General features: G+C 45.5%; 1 pseudogene; it reads left to right on the top strand.

Annotated features, from left to right (window-relative positions):
* Nucleotides 1-1,442: 1,442 nt before the first annotated feature.
* LOC139566768 (uncharacterized) lies at nucleotides 1,443-17,212 on the top strand (annotated as a pseudogene).
* Nucleotides 17,213-17,239: the final 27 nt, after the last annotated feature.

Consider the following 17,239-nt stretch of genomic DNA (forward strand, 5'->3'; position numbering starts at 1 on the left):
AGAATAAGGATGTAACGTAACAAATTGTGGAAAAGGGGAAGGAGTCTGAATACTTTCCGAATGCACTGTATTTACTGTTGTACAAGCCTTTTCTATTCATATACTGTCTATATGCACCATTCACATATTTATATTCCTGGGTTATGCGTAAGGTTAGTAGTGTGGTTAAGGTTAATAGGTTTAAAATCCGATTTTAAGAACAGAAATTGTAAAAATAGGCAGGGTTTATGATTTTGACTGTGGTAAGTAGTGACGAACATAACGGGAGATTTGATGTGTAATGTAATAAACAGTACCGTATTTCAAAGAACAGCGTGCTTTACTTTTTATTTAGCCACACCCTTTGAGCAATGAGGCCAACCCATAAGATCCTTTCTCTTCAGTGTAGAAGGAGTTGGGTGCAGTTGAATCAGTGAAGGTAACCTGTAGTGAACTTGTGATATTTGTTTGTGTTTCTTCTGATCAGAGGGAGCAGGCACTCCGTGTCACGCAACTTGGGTCAAGATCAGTTTTTTGCTTTGCTCTTAGGAAGAGGGCATCATAGAAAGGAGTGATTTCTGGGGTAGCGTTAAGTGTGGCGCTGGAGCAATTGAAGTTTTAGATTCCTGGTGTTTGTGACGCCCCCCCATTTGGTGCGTCGCAGACCCGGTGGGGAAAGAGGAGTCACTGTCAGTCCTTTGAGTCAGTCTACCCGGCAGTCATGTTAGGATATCAGTTATCCTGTTAGAGCTTTTGTGCCAAATCCACTGCATTGTTTCAGGTGCAGCAGTGTGTAGGAGGGAGATTCCAAGATGTGGGAAGTGTGCAGGAGGGCATGGGACAGAGGATTGTGTAGTTGTGTGTGTTAACTGTAGGGGTGCCCATCTTGCTGGGGTTTGGATGTGTCCAGTGCGAGAGAGGTAAATTGAAGTGGCCAGAGTCAGACTAATGCAGAGGGTGTAGTATGCTGAGGCAGTTTAGAAAGTGGAGGAGGATGGGTCACGGGTGAGGGTCCTGAGAGGATCCCAGTGTGTAATTGAGTTGTAACAGTACAGAGGGATAGGGTAACGAGTGAGTTATGCTTCAGTAAGGTTGGCTTCTTAGCGATGGTTATCAACTATACCGCAGAAATGGAAAGTAAATCACAGAAAATGGATGTGGTGGCAGCTGCAGAGATGTATTTGGGTATAAGATTTGACTTCATAAGAGTTTTACTGGGTGTTTTGAGGGGTGGTGTCCCGTTCTCCCAGTCCGTTGGTATGGTGCAGGAGACGATAGGGTAAAAGTAGTGGAATTGGGTAATAGGTTTTTAACGAGTGTAGGTGTCTACGGCTATATGTAACTTTCTTAGAGGACCAGGACTAATTAAGATAATTTTATGTAGGTAGGCTGTGATTGGCCTCACACTCCAGGACTGTAGGTGGCGGTGTATGCACCTACAATTTGGATGCGATCCGCCAACCAAATTCCAAAGACTAAGTAAACGGAAGTAAACATGGTCAAGAACAATTTTCACGTTTGTGTTTTTGTCATTTAGACATTTTAACAACCATGGAATTCAAAGTATGACGAATTTAACTGCACAGCACTAAACACTTACCCCAAATAATATTTCATTCGCGTTGGCGACAGGACTTGGATGATAGATGTTAACGTTATCTAGTAAGTAACGCTAACTTAGCTGCTAACGTTAGCTAACAATGGCCATGGTTTTTCACACTCAAATAGCCTCCATCATGGAGGTGCTAGCGAATGCAGCCGTGGCAGAGATCTGTAAACTCGTAGACGACGACTATGCAGTGTTTCGTTTGGAAATAACTCAAAGCCAGAAAGAAATCACGGCATTGCGGAGGAAACTTCAGCTAATCGAACTGAAGGTGGCACGGGAGCGCGCAGAGAAGACAATGCGAGAGCGTGTCCTCGCCAGTCGTCCCAGTAGTGTCAAGGTCCTCGACCGATACAGAGGAATGGCAAGAGGTACATTTTGTAGGGGTGGTGTCACCCGGTTCCCCTTTACACATGTGTGAATTTAGATGTGTTAACCAGAATTTTGTCTTGGTCAGTTTTGAGATGGTATGCAATAATTCTCTTGATTACTTAGCTTGCTACAGTATCTTGCACAAAGACACTATCAAATTTACTGCATTTCATATTATTTACTCATTGAAAACAATGATGTATCGAACATAATCACTCGATCTATAAATATTATCTCCAGTTGTGTAGTGGTGCTTGGAGAAGTGGGTATACTTACATTTTGCCCAAACATTTCCAAACGGTATGACTGGCGAAGGAAAGGCACCTTTGTGTGAAAAATTATGAGAAACCGTGACACACTCTGAATGACCTAAAATCATGAATCCCATATTGGTCTTTCAATATCAGGCCAACCCAAGCTGTACTGGGCAAGTTGAAGGCCAGCATCCCGGAGTCGCCTCTTCACTGTTGACGTTGAGACTGGTATTTTGCGGGTACTATTTAATGAATGTGCCATTTGAGAACTTGTGAGGCGTCTGTCTCAAACTAGACACTCTAATGTACTTGTCCTCTTGCTCAGTTGTGCACCGTGGTTCTGTGAAGGGAGTAGTACACAGCGTTGTACGAGATCTTCAGTTTCTTGGCAATTTCTCGCATGGAATATCCTTAATTTGTCAGAACAAGAATAGACTGACGAGTTTCAGAAGAAAGTTATTTGTTTCTGGCCATTTTGAGCCTGTAATCGAATCCACATGCTGATGCTCCAGATACTCAACTAGTCTAAAGAAGGCCAGTTTTATTGCTTCTTTAATGAGAACAACACTTTTCAGCTGTGCTAACATAATTGCAAAATGGTTTTCTAATGATCAATTAGCCTTTTTAAAATGATGGTTTTTGGATTAGCTAACACAACGTGCCATTGGAACTCAGGAGTGATGGTTGCTGATAATGGGCCTCTGTATGCCTATGTAGATATCCCATTAAAAATATGCCGTTTCCAGCTACAATTGTTAATGTTGTAAATGACTGTCTACACTGTATTTTTGATAAATTTGATATTTTAATGGACAAAAAAAATTGCTTTTCCTTCAAAAACAAGTATATTTCTAAGTGACTCCAAACTTTTGAACGGTAGTGTATGTGATTTATTGTACAAATCTGAGTTTGCTTCATTTAGTATCATCTTAAATTAAGATATTGAATTATTATCAAATTAATAATTGAGTCTGACACAGCGTGCAAGAATGGTCCACCACCCAAAGGACATCTAGCCAACTTGACACAATTGTGGGAAGCATTGGAGTCAACATGGACCAGCATCCCTGTAGAATGCTTTCGACACCTTGTAGAGTCCATACCCCAATGAATTGAGGCTGTTCTGAGGGCAAAAGGGGGTGCAACTCAGTATTAGGAAGGTGTTCTTAATGTTTTGTATATTCAGTGTATAATATAGTGTTGAGCATTTACAGTAGCTAACCTAACCACCTCTTTTCCCCCAATCACTCTCTCAGGTGAAGGACATCTCACTGGAGGCCACAGAAGCTTTGTGAAGCCAGCGGTACACAATACATGGAGAGATGACCAACCAATCACTGTTGATGAAGGGTGTGGAACCTCAACCCAGCATGTTATCGTGATAGAGGTTAGTGTAATAGAATTACATCCAGGGCCTAAAACATACTTTTTTTGTATACCAGGCACTGTGGCAGGTAGATAAAAAATATTTTAAAAATCATAATTAAAGCTATAATCTAACAGCCACACAGAATTATTTTTTATTTTTTTTCAGACAAAATATTTTTGCCACCATTAATAAAAATGTAAAAAACATGAGCATGCGTAGTAGAGGCAAAAATGTTTAGCTGCCCCTTTAAGGTTACCATAGTAACAGGGACACTTGCCTGTGATGATCTCACTAGTAGAGATCAACCATGTCTCTTTTTGCTATCCGTGGAAGCAAACTCAAACATTGAAAGCAACCTAGCTTGTGAACAAAGCAATGTAAATAGACAAGAAACACAAGGACAAAGTCTCATTTTAGTAGACTTTTGAGTAAGTTAGACCAACATTTAAGGCTGAGCGCATTGCTTCTAAAATCAAGTCCTTCAGCACTTCGCCCACAGCCCACCAGACAGGCAGTGTTGCTTTGCAAGGTGGGGTAGCTATAACGTTTGAATTCCGATTTCTTTGTGCATTACCAGATATGAAACAAAACTGCTGAAATACTTTCAAAACAGCTACTGCAGCATTTATTTAGCTATATATCACAACTTGCACTTGTGCCCATACTTCACTTGACTATTTTTATAACATGCTTGCACTGTAGAGCCCTGACTGTGACCACCCACTAACGTAGCAGGTGAATTAGACATTCTTTCCCGCCAATGTCAAAATCTACACGCAATTGGTGGGTGTTTAATTTTAGACCCTGATTACATCAAAATTACACTACATCAAATGTGGCCAGTTTATTTCAGAAAGGCTCCCCTCAGCTATTCACTTGCTTACATGTACATCCTCATTTATCTGCCATAGTGGAGCTTGTGTGATTTCCCTATGACATTGTTATCCAATTCTACTCATGTATCAGTAATTACCTCATTTTTTCTTGTGTCAGTCTGAAGATGCAAGTCCTGGGGTCAAGCTGGAGAGGTCTGAAGAGGAGGAGGACCCACGGCACAGCAGAGACATCCAGACTGGAGGGTCCCATGTAGCCACGGAGGACCCCACCGCTGCCCCAGCACAGCCCAGGACCCGACGCAGAATCACGGAGGTCAGTGGAACGCTGAACGCCGTCCTCAAGTCAGAGACAGATACAGAGACTTTAATGGGGCTGGGGCAACTTGGCTGTCCACCTGCTCCCCGCTCAGAGTATTTACTTTATGGTAACACGAGCACGAGGACGGTTCTGTCCCATCAGGACTCAGGTGACACGTTACAGACTGGCAATGATCCGTCCTGTTCATACACTACAGGGACAGAGATGCTACCCGGTGACATGCCTGTGGACTTAGATACACAGACTAATCCAATGGGAGCGGACTGGAACCAGTACAGTAGTAGTGTAAACTCTGAAGGCTTCCTAGATAAGAAAGGAGAGGGTCCGGTCGTAGATGAGGTGAAAGTGGAGGGCGATGCTCCTCTGATATGGAATGCAGACGAGACTCACTTAGGAGAAGGACACTCGCAGGGAAGCACCAGTGAGTTTTTAGACTACAGGGAAAGCTTAGAGACAAATCTAAATGTCGCCACCCACTCACCTTTACACACACTCGGGGATCGCGACCCAGTGTCCACGTCCTTGGCACCATCCGATTCACACAGCAGCGTCCTTTTCGATCAGGTATTGAACTCAAAGGACCAAAGTGCTCAGGCTCAGGGAGGGGGAGCAACAACAGGTGGTAAAGAGAAGCGGTTCCTCTGCATGTTCTGTAACAAAGGCTTCAGCTGCCCCCAGAAGGTGGAGATCCACCAGAGGGTCCACACAGGGGTGAAACCCTTCAATTGTACCCAGTGTCACATGCGCTTCGCCCAGGCCTGCAACCTGAAGAGGCACCAGAGGGTCCACACAGGGGAGAAACCCTACAGCTGCCCCCAGTGTGAGAAGAGGTTCTCCCACCAGCACCATCTGAAGATGCACCTGAATGTCCATACGGGAGAAAGGCCATTTGCCTGTATGTACTGCGAAAAGAGGTTCTCAGATAGGAACTACCTCAGGATACACCAGCAGAAAAACCATTCCACTCTATAACATAAAGGAACCATTCCACTTGATAGCTTCTGACAATTAGATCAACCCCTGCATTAAAGACAGATTAATTTTCAGTGTTGTCAGCAGGAAAGATCCACAGATGCCTTTGGAATAACGAGAGTAACAGATTTCAGTGTTGTATATTCCTGGGTAGAATATTGCATTCAGCTATTGTGTGATATATTTAAGCCTAAAAAGTCTGTTACATATTGTGTTTGTACTGTGTAGGCTATGTTGTCACAAATGCATATTTCTTTGCTTCCATTCAACTACTTACACTGAACAAAAATGTAAGGGCAACAATTTCCAAGATTTTACTGAGTTACAGTTCATATAAGGAAATCTGTCAATTTTATGAATTTCACATGACTGGGCAGGGGCGCAGCCATGGATTGGCCTGGGAGGCAATAGGCCCACCCACTGGGGAGACAGGCCCAGGTAATCAGAATTAGTTTTTCCCCACAAAAGGGCTTCATTACAGACAGAAACACTCATCAGTTTCATCAGCTTTCCAGGTGGCTGTTCTCAGACTATTCCGCATGTGGCGAAGCCAGATGTGGAGGTCCTGGGCTGGCAATGTTTACACATGGTCTGCGGTTGTGAGGCCGGGTGGACGTACTGCTAAATTCTCTAAAACAACGTTGGAGGCGGCTTATGGTAGAGAAATGAACATTAAATTATCTGGCAACAGCTCTGGTTGACATTCCTGCAGTCAGCATGCCAATCGCACTCTCCCTCAAAAATGTAGACATCTGTGGCATTGTGTTTGACAAAACGGCACATTTTAGTGGCCTTTTATTGTCCCCAGCACAAGGTGCACCTTTGTAGTGATCCTTCTGTTGAATCAAATTCTTGATATGCCACACCTGTCAGGTAGATGGATTATCTTGGCAAAAGACAATTGCTCACTAATAGGGATGTAAACAAATTTGTGCACAAAATTTGAGACAAATAAGCTTTTTGTGCATATGGAACATTTCGGGGATCTTTTATTTCAGCTCATGAAACATGGGACCAACACAACATGTTGCGTTTATATTTTTGTTTGGTGTGTGTGTATATATGTGTGATTTTCATATGTTGTATTCAAAATGGGACTTTTCATTCTAAGACTTCCAATGAGGCTCTCTTTAGCAGTGGTGGAAAAAGTACCCAAATGTCATACTTGAGTAAAAGTAAAGATACCTTCATAGAAAATGTCTCAAGTGAAAGGCACCCACTAAAGTACTACTTGAGTGAAAATATTTGGTTTTAAATATACTTATGTGTCAAAAGTAATTTACAAACAAAGCATGTATTTAGTGCTTCCACAAGATCAGAGGCAGTAGGGATGACCAGGGACGTTCTCTTGGTAAATGTGGGAATTTGGCAATTTCCTGTCCTGCTAAGCATTCAAAATGTAAGAGTACTTTTGGGTGTCAGGGAAAATGCATGGAGTTGAAAGTACATTCTTTTCTTTAGGAATGTTGTGGAGTTAAAATAAAAGATGTAGAAAATATAAATGGTAAAGTACAGATAAGCAAAAAAATGCCCGCGCAGTCATGGGTGAACAGGGAGTATAGGAGGGAACTAAGCACACACCTGGTATAGAGGTCCTGGATGGCAGAGAGCTCGGGTCCTGTGATGTGAACACCAAGATTGAGACTCTCGACCCGCTCCACTAAAGCCCTGTGGATGGGGGTGTGCTCGGCTCTCCGTTTCCTGTGGTCCACGATCAGCACCTTTGTCTTGCTGACATTGAGGGAAAGGTTGTTGTCCTGGCACCACACTGCCAGGTCACTGACCTCCTGCCTATAGGCTGTCTCATCGTCGGTGATCAGGCCTACCACTGTCGTGTCGTCAGCAAACTTAATGGTGGTGTTGGAGTAGTTCGCGTGAGCGTATTCGTGGGTGAACAGGGAGTATGGGAGGGGACTAAGCACGCACCCCTGAGAGGCCCCGTGTTGAGGGTCAGCGTGGCGGATGTGCCTACCCTCACCACCTGGAGACTGCTCGTCAGGAAGTTCACAATATAGAGTGCATTCAGAAAGTATTCAGACCCCTTGCATTTTCCACATTTTGTTATTTACAGCTTTATTCTAAAATGGATCAAATTTAAAGAAAACTCCTCAATCAACACAATAGCCCATAATGACAAAGCGAACACAGGTTTTTAGAAATTTTTGCCAATGTATTAAAAATAGAAAAATATTAATGCCTTATTTAAGTATGTATTCAGACCCTTTGCTATGAGACTTGAAATTGAGCTCCGGTGCATCCTGTTTCCATTTGGTCATCCTTGAGATGTTTCTACAGCTTGATTGGAGTCCACCTCTGGTAAATTCAATTGATTGGACATGATTTGGAAAGGCACACACCTGTCTATATAAGGTCCCACAGTTGACAGTGCATGTCGGAGCAAAAATCAAGCCATGAGGTCAAAGGAATTGTCCGTAGAGCTCCGAGACAGGATTGTGTCGAGGCACAGATCTGGGGAAGGGTACCAAAAAATGACTGCAGCATTGAAGGTCCCCAAGAACACAGTGGCCTCCATCATTCTTAAATGGAAGAAGTTGGGAACCCCCCAAGACTCTTCCTAGAGCTGGCTGCCCAGCCAAACTGAGCAATAAGTGGAGAAGGGCCTTGGTCAGGAAAGTGACCAAGAACCTGATGGCTACTCTGACAGAGCTCTAGAGTTCCTCTGTGGAGATGGGAGAACCTTCCAGAAGGACAACCACCTCTGCAACACTCCAGCATTCAGGCCTTTATGGTAGAGTGGCCAGACGGAAGCCGCTCCTCAGTAAAAGGCACATCACTACCCGCTTGGAGTTTGCCAAAAGGCACCTAAAGGACTCTCAGACCATGAGAAACCAGATTCTCTGGTCAGATGAAACCAAGATTTGAACTCTTTTGCCTGAACGTTTGGAGGAAACCTGGCACCATCCCTACGGTGAAGCATGGTAGTGGCAGCATCATGCTGTGGGGATGTTTTTCAGCGGCAGGGACTGAGAGACTAGTCAGAATCGAGGCAAAGGTGAACGGAGCAAAGTACAGAAAGATCCTTGATGAAAACCTGCTCCAGAGCGCTCAGGACCTCAGACTGGGGTGAAGGTTCACCTTCCAACAAGACAACGACCCTAAGCACACAGCCAAGACAACGCAGGAGTGGCTTTGGCACGAGTCTCTGAATGTCCTTGAGTGGCCCAGCCAGAGCCCAGACTTGAACTCGATTTGAACATCTCTGGAGAGACCTGAAAATAGCTGTACAGTGACGTTCCCCAGCCAACCTGACAGAGCTTGAGAGGATCTGATGAAAAGAATGGGAGAAACTCCCAACATTTTTGTAGCGTCATACCCAAGAAGACTTGAGGCTGTAATCGCTGCCAAAAGTGCTTCAACAAAGTACTGAGTAAAGGGTCTGATTACTTATGTAAATGTGATTTCAGTTTTTTTTTAAACAAAAAAAACAATTTATACATTTGCAAGGGGTCTGAAACACTTACTGTACACTTCAAAATAGTTTAGTCAGGTTTGTCTGATAAATTTTGACTTATCATAGCTGACTTATTTTTACCCACAACATCATATTTATGTCCACCATGATGGGTTTAACAACAATGAAGTCATCATTCTGTAACTACAGTAACGACTCAAACATAGTGGGGATGGGTAAACACTCCATGTTGAAAGTGTGTTTATTATCTGTGTGTGCGTTCTATCACTTGCAAGAACATTGACCATTTTAATTAGCTGATGCACATTGTGACAGAGCATTTGTTTGAATTTGAACTGTTTCTAATGTTCACAAGTATGGCCCATCCATCATTAAAGTGTGTTTATTATCTGTGTGTATGTACCTGAGGGAGTGTATGTCTGTGTAATCTGTATTATGGCTCTCTTCCAGGAGGAGGAGGGTCCAGAGGTGCTGCTGGTTAAGGAGGAGGGGAGTGAGGAGGGTCTGGGGAACCCTGAGGGGACCATGGTCATGGAGGACAACCAGACTACACCTCCTCCTGAACCCACAGAGGAACCAGCTGAGCAGCACAGGACCACACACAGTCTCACTGAGGTGAGCCCAATGTAAACTACTCTCTGAATGGTATTAGATCAAATCATATTTTATTTGTCACATGCGCAGAATACAACAGTGAAATGCTTACTTACGAGCCCTAACCAACAATGCAGTTTTAAGAAAAAATAAGTTAAAGTATTTACTAAATAAACTGAAGTAAACAATAAATAAAAATGGTGGAAGAAATAAGAAAATTGAAAAATAACATAATTAAAGAGCAACAATAAAATAACAGTAACAAGGCTATACACAGGGGGTAACGGTACAGAGTCGATGCGCGGGGGCACAGGTCAGTAGAGGTAATTGAGGTAATATGTACATGTAGGTAGAGGTAAAGTGACTGCATAGATAATAAACACAGAGTAGCAGCAGCGTAAAAATGGGGGGGGGTCAATGCAAATAGTCCGGTTAGCAGTTAAGGAGTCTTATGGCTTGGGGTTAGAAGCTGTTAAGCCTTTTGGACCTATACTTGGCGCTCCAGTACCGCTTGCCGTACGGTAGCAGAGAGAACAGTCTATGACTAGGGTGGCTGGAGTCTTTGGCAACTTTTAGGGCCTTCCTATACCGCCTGGTATAGAGGTCCTGGATGGCAGGAAGCTTGGCCCTTGTGATGTACTGGGCCGTGCGCACTACCCTCCGCATCCACAAAGCCTCTCAGAGTACAAGTGCTGATCTAGGATCAGTTTTGCTTTTTAGATTATAATGAATAAGACTGTAGACAGGCAGGGAACTGATCTTTGATCAAACTAACATGTTTGCATAGTTCTCATAGCAATCCCTCATTGGCCAATCAGAAGATGCTCCAAACCAGGGTGCTCATATTAGATGTCTTGATCCAACATCCTCTCACTCTGTATCTCTTCTCTTACAGTCAGTAGACATGGAGGATGGGAAGCCTGATCTGCTGCTGGTCAAAGAGGAGACAATAGAAGATGGACCAGAGAGCATTGACCTGCTGAGTGGATTAAAGATGGGGGAGCAAGGTAAGAGAGAAATACATACAGCCTACATATAAAATAGTGATGCAACTGGTTATTATTCTTTTATAAAATGAAATTAATACAACTTATGTTTGTATACAAAAACACACATTATAATGTATGAACTTGACCAGTTAATTGACTCAAAATATGTATGAGTTTCCCTTCAGTCAGTCAACTTCGGTACAACACACTCTCGTGACTTTGGTTGAAAGATCTACAATCTCAGCTGACAAGGCCAATGAAATCTGTGCCTCACTGGAAGCCCCGTTTTCCACAGGTGATAAACATGAGGCACAGATTCCTTCCTTCAATTATTCTGCTCTTCACCTCGGTGTGAACAGGAACGATTCACGCTAATAAAACAAACAATTGGAAAACGAGCCTTATGTTGCGCCAACTAAACTGTCCCATAGTGGTAGAGTGTGCTCACCCTCTGGACGTTGTGTGCTTTAGTTTGTATTTGTTCTCACAAGTTTCCTAATCACAAACAATTAGTTATTCTTCAATTTGCTGGAAGAAAATGATTAAAACGGTTAAGAAAGCGGCCGAGGCGACGATGTGTTCATTCACCCAGTCATGCAGTTATACTATTTCTCTGAAAGATGCTCACAATTTATGTGTGTTTTGTCTCGGCTTGGAACACGCTCAGGCAGCCCTCGCTTGAACCAGTCTGTGTGAGCATTGCCACATACTGCGTGCAAACTCCATGGCAAGACGTGTCGCATTCTTGAGAAAGCTTGGAGTTACCGATGGCAACTTTCCTTTCCCGTATGCCGGTATCTCGCCTGGGACTGAGGTGCAGGAAACAGAGAGAGATTTGGGGCTTTGGTGGAAGCCTCCAGCAAGGAGATAGTGAGGCGGCTGGTTTGTCTCCCATGATGACATACAGGACACAGTTTTCGGATGACAACATGGTGTTCTGGACGCTCCAGGAGTTTCCCGTAAGAGGACTTCCCAGACAGCCACCCCCTAACGCTACGTGAGTAGTGGGGGAGACCCTGGTATCCAACCTATTGTTCATAGAATTGTGCCGCAGGGTGGCTATACATTTTGGAGTTGAAGTGGCCATGTTCACACCCGTGGCAAAGTCAAGGTTCGGTGGGAAGTATCAGCCCCCTGTGGTTGCCACAGTCAAGCACCACCTACCCCTGTTTCTGGATTTCATCGAAGAATTTATGACAACCTGGTCCAACCCGCATTCAGCTCAGCTGATGCTGCATTGGTGTGCCTCCTTCATGGATCTGGAGGGGATGGATTGGGCGGGGCTGGTGCACACGCCTCCAGTCTATAGCAAGCTACCTAGCCTGTTGGCTAACAAGGGTGTGGCTAATGCGGATCCTACGCTCCCTAACAAGCACTGTCGCTTTTCACCTGCTCAGCTGGATAAGGTGTATTGCACAGAGGGGGTGGCTGATCCCTGTTGTCTATAACTGTACTGCAGGTCTACCAGACAGAGTTGCTGCCGGAGCTTGGCATGGCTTTGGCTGCAGGAGAGCCCCACACAGATCTCCTGGATGAGATTCGTGTTACGGCCGACTTCATTCTGCTCACGTCCCGGTGCACCATTCTGGCACTCGGCAAGAGCAGGGGCGCTACTGTGGTGGCACACTGTCATCTTTGACGTTTTCAGAGAGAGCGGGACAGACAAATGTACCTCTGAGCCGATTTGTCCTCCGGGGTTGTTCGGTTTGGCCCTGGGGGCCATGCAGGCCTGGTTCAAGGCCAGGAAGAGGCGCGGCGTACTTTTCTCCCTCCTTTGGGGATGCTGGGCCGGCTAAGTGGGCTGTCCCAGGGGCCCGGCCCAGCACCGGCCTGATTGACAGGCGCAACGCCAATCTGCCTGGCACAAGCGCCGCACCGCTTCCAGGGGCGACATGGTCCTGCTACGGCACAGGAAAGGAGACTTCAGGCAAACGTTTCCACCTAAACAAATTGTTTCAACCCCATTGTTTGCGGATGTTAGGAGTGTTGTGTATTCCACATATGAGTTCAATAAAACCTGTCCCTCCACATTCAGACACAAGTTTGTCGAGTGTGGTGGAAACATATTTTTCCCAGGCCACTACTGGGGGCGTCATGCCTCAGATGGCACTTTACAGGAGACTCGCTGCCTGATCTGCCCTGGATCATCGTTGTACGAATCACCCCCACGTTTTGCGGCATCATCATGTCAACTGTTCCCCTGGCCTCAGTGCCAGTATTAAGGGAGGAATATCCTCCCTGCTCCAGAAACAGGCAGAATGAATGGTTCCTCTGTTGGAAGCCCAGGACAGCTGGTACAGTCTGTATTTCCTGGTTCCGAAAAGGGACGGTGGTTTAAGCCCTATTCTAGACATGCGTGCCCTGAACAAGCATCTCACAGTTCGCAAGTTCAAAATGCTCACAAACCAGTGGCTATTACTGTCCATGTGTCCAGGCAATTGGTTCACCCACTATCGGCCTAAAGGATGCGTACTTTCTTGTGCCCATGTACCCCAGTCACATAAAGTTCCTGAGGTTCCATTACGAGGCGATAGCCTACAAGTTTTTGGTACTCCTGTTCGGCTTGTCCCTCTCGCCTCTCGTCTTTTCACGGGTGGTGGAGGCGGCTCAGGCCAACACCCTCAGCCCCTGATGGGTGCCAATCTAGACAGTTGGCTGATAGCAGTCAAAGGAACAAGCAGTGTTACACACATCGAGGCTGGTGCCCCATGTTCATTCTCTAGGTTTTTATTGTAAACCAGAAAAAGAGCTTCCAGCTCTGCTTGACCCAATTTTGGTTGGGCCGCACAGTACGTTTTCACCAGTTCCTGCGCCTACTGGGGAGGATGGCTTCTATGATATGGTGGTCAGTCCCCTGGAACTATTATTGATGCAGCTGTTCCAGTGCTGGGTGCTAGCAACGCGCTTGGAAGCATCTTGCCACCTAAACTTGTCAATTCCAGTGTCCCCGACATACCTTCGTGCACTGGCCCAGTGGAGGGATCCCCAGCTACTGTCGCAAGGGGTTCTCATGGCCCAGGTGTTGTTCCGCAAGGTGGTCACAACAGACTCATCCCCCCAGGGGTGGGGGCGCACTGTGCAATGGGTTACTCAATTCGGAAAGTACGGACGGTGTCATAGTGCCCGGCTTATCAATTACCTGTAACTTCTGACTGTGTACTTGGCACTCAGGAGTGGAGACTAGGGCCAACGTTGCCGGGAAACGCACAGTGTCGTCTATTTTTCTCATGGAGGGACCAGTGCTCAGTTGAAAACGATCGCTTTGGTGCACCAGTGGCCTTGTCCCAGGCGCACAGGCAGGTTTGGCATGGGAGGCCGGATATTCGGTTCCAATGGGCCTGGCCCCTGAGAGGGCCAATCTGATGGCTAGAGGTTTACCGCCAAATGTTATTGCTACCATTCAGTCTGCAAGGGTGCTCTCCACAACAGGGCTGTATGCATATAAGTGGTAAGCGTTTGAGCTCTGGGGCCTAGATTAAGGACTTGTTCCTTATCAGTGCTCTTTGAGAGACATCCTTATGTTCCTACAGGAGCATTTCGAGCAGGGGTGGGCATTCTCAACATTAAAAGTGTACATGGCCGCCATCTCAGCCTGTCATGTGGGAATTGACGGAGCCTCACTGGGAGCCCACCCCCTGATTGTGCAGTTCCTGAAAGGTGTACGTTGTCTCCGACCGGTCTCTAAACCTATTGTGCCCACATGGGACTTGGCTCTGGTTTTGGAGGCACTATGTGCGGCCCTCTTTGAGCCTCTGGAGTCGGTGGATCTGAAGATCCTCTTCTTCAAAAGATCTATACTCATGGCTTTGGCCTCAGTTAAACTTGTTGGGGACTTTCACGCGTTATCCGTACACTCTTCTTGGACTCAGTTCGCCCAAAGGTTGACAATGCAGCCTTTGCCCCGAAAGTCATGTTCTACAGGTCCTTTTAGCTTTTGAGCTATTTCCCTTTTCGCCTCCTCGTTTTGCTTCTGAAAAGCAAAAAAGGTTACATGTCCGGTGTGCGCTTTACGCACGTACTTTGAACTGACCTGGGATATCCAGTTATGTGACCAGCTTTTTGTATGTGTCGCTAATCCAGCTCCCGGCAGGGCGCTCTCTAAACACTCTCTCTCCCACTGGGTTGTGGAGGCTATCTCCCTGGCATATAGCGGCAAGGGTTACCTAGCTGTTCCAGCTCCTACTTCACAAGGGGTCTGGCAGCATATTGGGCATTGTTTAAAAGGTTGACTAGAGGAGATATTTGTGCCACGGCGAGTTGAGCATCACCACACATTTTTTAAAGGTTTTATCGCTTGGATGTCACTGCTCCAGTGTAGCCCACAATGTGCTTACAGCTGGGATGGGAAATAACTAGGCAGCACGCTGTGGGTGGTCTGCAATGGGCTGTTTCATTTAGTATCCGTTGGGGTCGGCTAGGGCGTGATTATATTTTCCCATAGTGTGCTATTCCGAAATGGACTGACTGAAAGGGAACGTAATGTTATGTCTATAATACTGTTCCCTGAAGGAGAAAAATTAGGTACAACACCCGTTTGGCCCTGCGCCGCCCGTTCCTGGGCTTGGTGAAGAGCGGTATTTAAATTTAAGGAATAAATCCAGTTTCACTCCTTCAGGGAACAGTAGTCATAGTCATAACGTTATGTTTTCTCTGGCATGTTTATAAAGTCTTGTTAGCAGTTGATGTTATTCTTCAATAACACAAACCCCAAGGCAAATCGGGGAGAAAAATAGGTTTATTCAAAGAGGACAAATCATAGATGTTATGCTGGGAGGTAGATGTTCAGTCTCCCCTGTCCTCAGCTTTTCTCCACAGAACAAAGGAACAGGATGTCATTCATAACCCCCCACCATAGTGTGGGGTTGACCAATCAGAAGTCCTTGCAGTACAACTGGGCCAATGGCCAAATAACAAGTATCCTGCTCCAGACTCAATGTACAGACCAATGAAAACGTGGCACTCGTAGCTCTGCGTGCAGGACTGACATTCCACAGATTCTAAACAGCTGTGGAACTGAAGACCAACTATTTACTCTTGTCCTCTCATCCTCTGCGTTGTGTATTTATCTTCTAAATATTCTTATAGTCTGTTTTGTTACCTCTTCCTGCAGGTGGTTGGCTGGAGGTTAACAGAGGAGATTGGATGGCCATTTTGGATTGCCAGACCGGTGCAGTCAAGGGCCCAGAGGAGAACGTCACTGAGCAGGCCAGGTCCAGAAGTGACATGGTCGAGGTCTGTGGATGGGACAGCGTGCTCAACTCTGGGCTGGGGATCAACACTGTTAACCACAACCAGAAACAAACAGCCGAACACAAAACCACAACTGAACTTAGTCTCCATGACAACAGACTGGCTGAGACCACTGCGAGGCGTAGATTTGGTCTGCGGGGACGTGGAGGTGTCCGTATGCGGTTGGAGAGAACAGACACAGACTCGGCTAGTGATGCTCCGTCCTGCTCCTATAGTTGTGATTCAGAGAGACTGATGGCGCCTCAGGTTAACCCTCTAACAGATGCTGCCTTCAGCCTGCCTTCTATAGGCTCTATCAACTGGAACATGGACCCTGTGACAACACAGACCCTCCCTGGCCTTCATCCTCCTCACACTCTCCTTATGTTAAACCAGACCTCAGACAATGCTTCAACACTAAATGGCTACACAAGCCCATTGACAAATGACAGTAGTAGAGACGGAATCAGTAAAGAAAAACGCTTCCCGTGTTCGTTCTGTGGGAAAGCTTTCAGTTTCCCCAAACAGGTGGAGATCCACCAGAGGATACACACAGGGGAGAAACCGTTCGGCTGCCACCTGTGCCGGGCCCGTTTCTCCCGATCGACCCACCTGAAGAGGCATCAGAGGGTCCACACAGGGGAGAAACCCTACAGCTGCCCCCAGTGTGAGAAAAGGTTCTCCCACCAGCACAATATGAAAGTGCACCTGAAGGTCCACACGGGAGAGGCCGTTCGACTGTACGCACTGCGGAAAGAGGTTCTCAGAGAGGAGACACGTCAGGATAGATCAGCAGAAAATGCACACGACCCATGTCTAGAGTATAGGGACATGTAATGTAGTACACGCATTTATAAGCATTTCGCTACACCCGCAATAACATTGCTAACACGTATGTGACCAATATAATTTGATTTGATGATTTAGTATTAGTTTGGGATGTAGTAGGGAACTGGATGAGGTAAACTGAGGAAATAATGTGTGATGAGGCAGAGTAGATGATATGGTGTCTGTAAAAGTGCTTCGCTGATGTAAAGTGACAACCCTGTCCTGTTTGTGTGCAATGTAATGTTTTATCCTTTTCCAAAGTATTCTAAAATGTATTTTATTAAAGCGAGGGTACTAGATGTACGGTAAAGTGTTACCATAGTGAGAAAAGTTATTCAACTTGTCACGTATCATATTTTGCTATAAAAGTACTGATCTTCACGTTATGAGTGTAGGACTATTTGGTTTAAATTAAATACAAAATTGACTCTGTGCTGACTTACTTGGTTATTTTTGTAT

This window comes from Salvelinus alpinus, chromosome 39, assembly GCF_045679555.1.
Source record: "Salvelinus alpinus chromosome 39, SLU_Salpinus.1, whole genome shotgun sequence".
In the NCBI taxonomy this organism is placed as follows: Eukaryota; Metazoa; Chordata; class Actinopteri; order Salmoniformes; family Salmonidae; genus Salvelinus; species Salvelinus alpinus.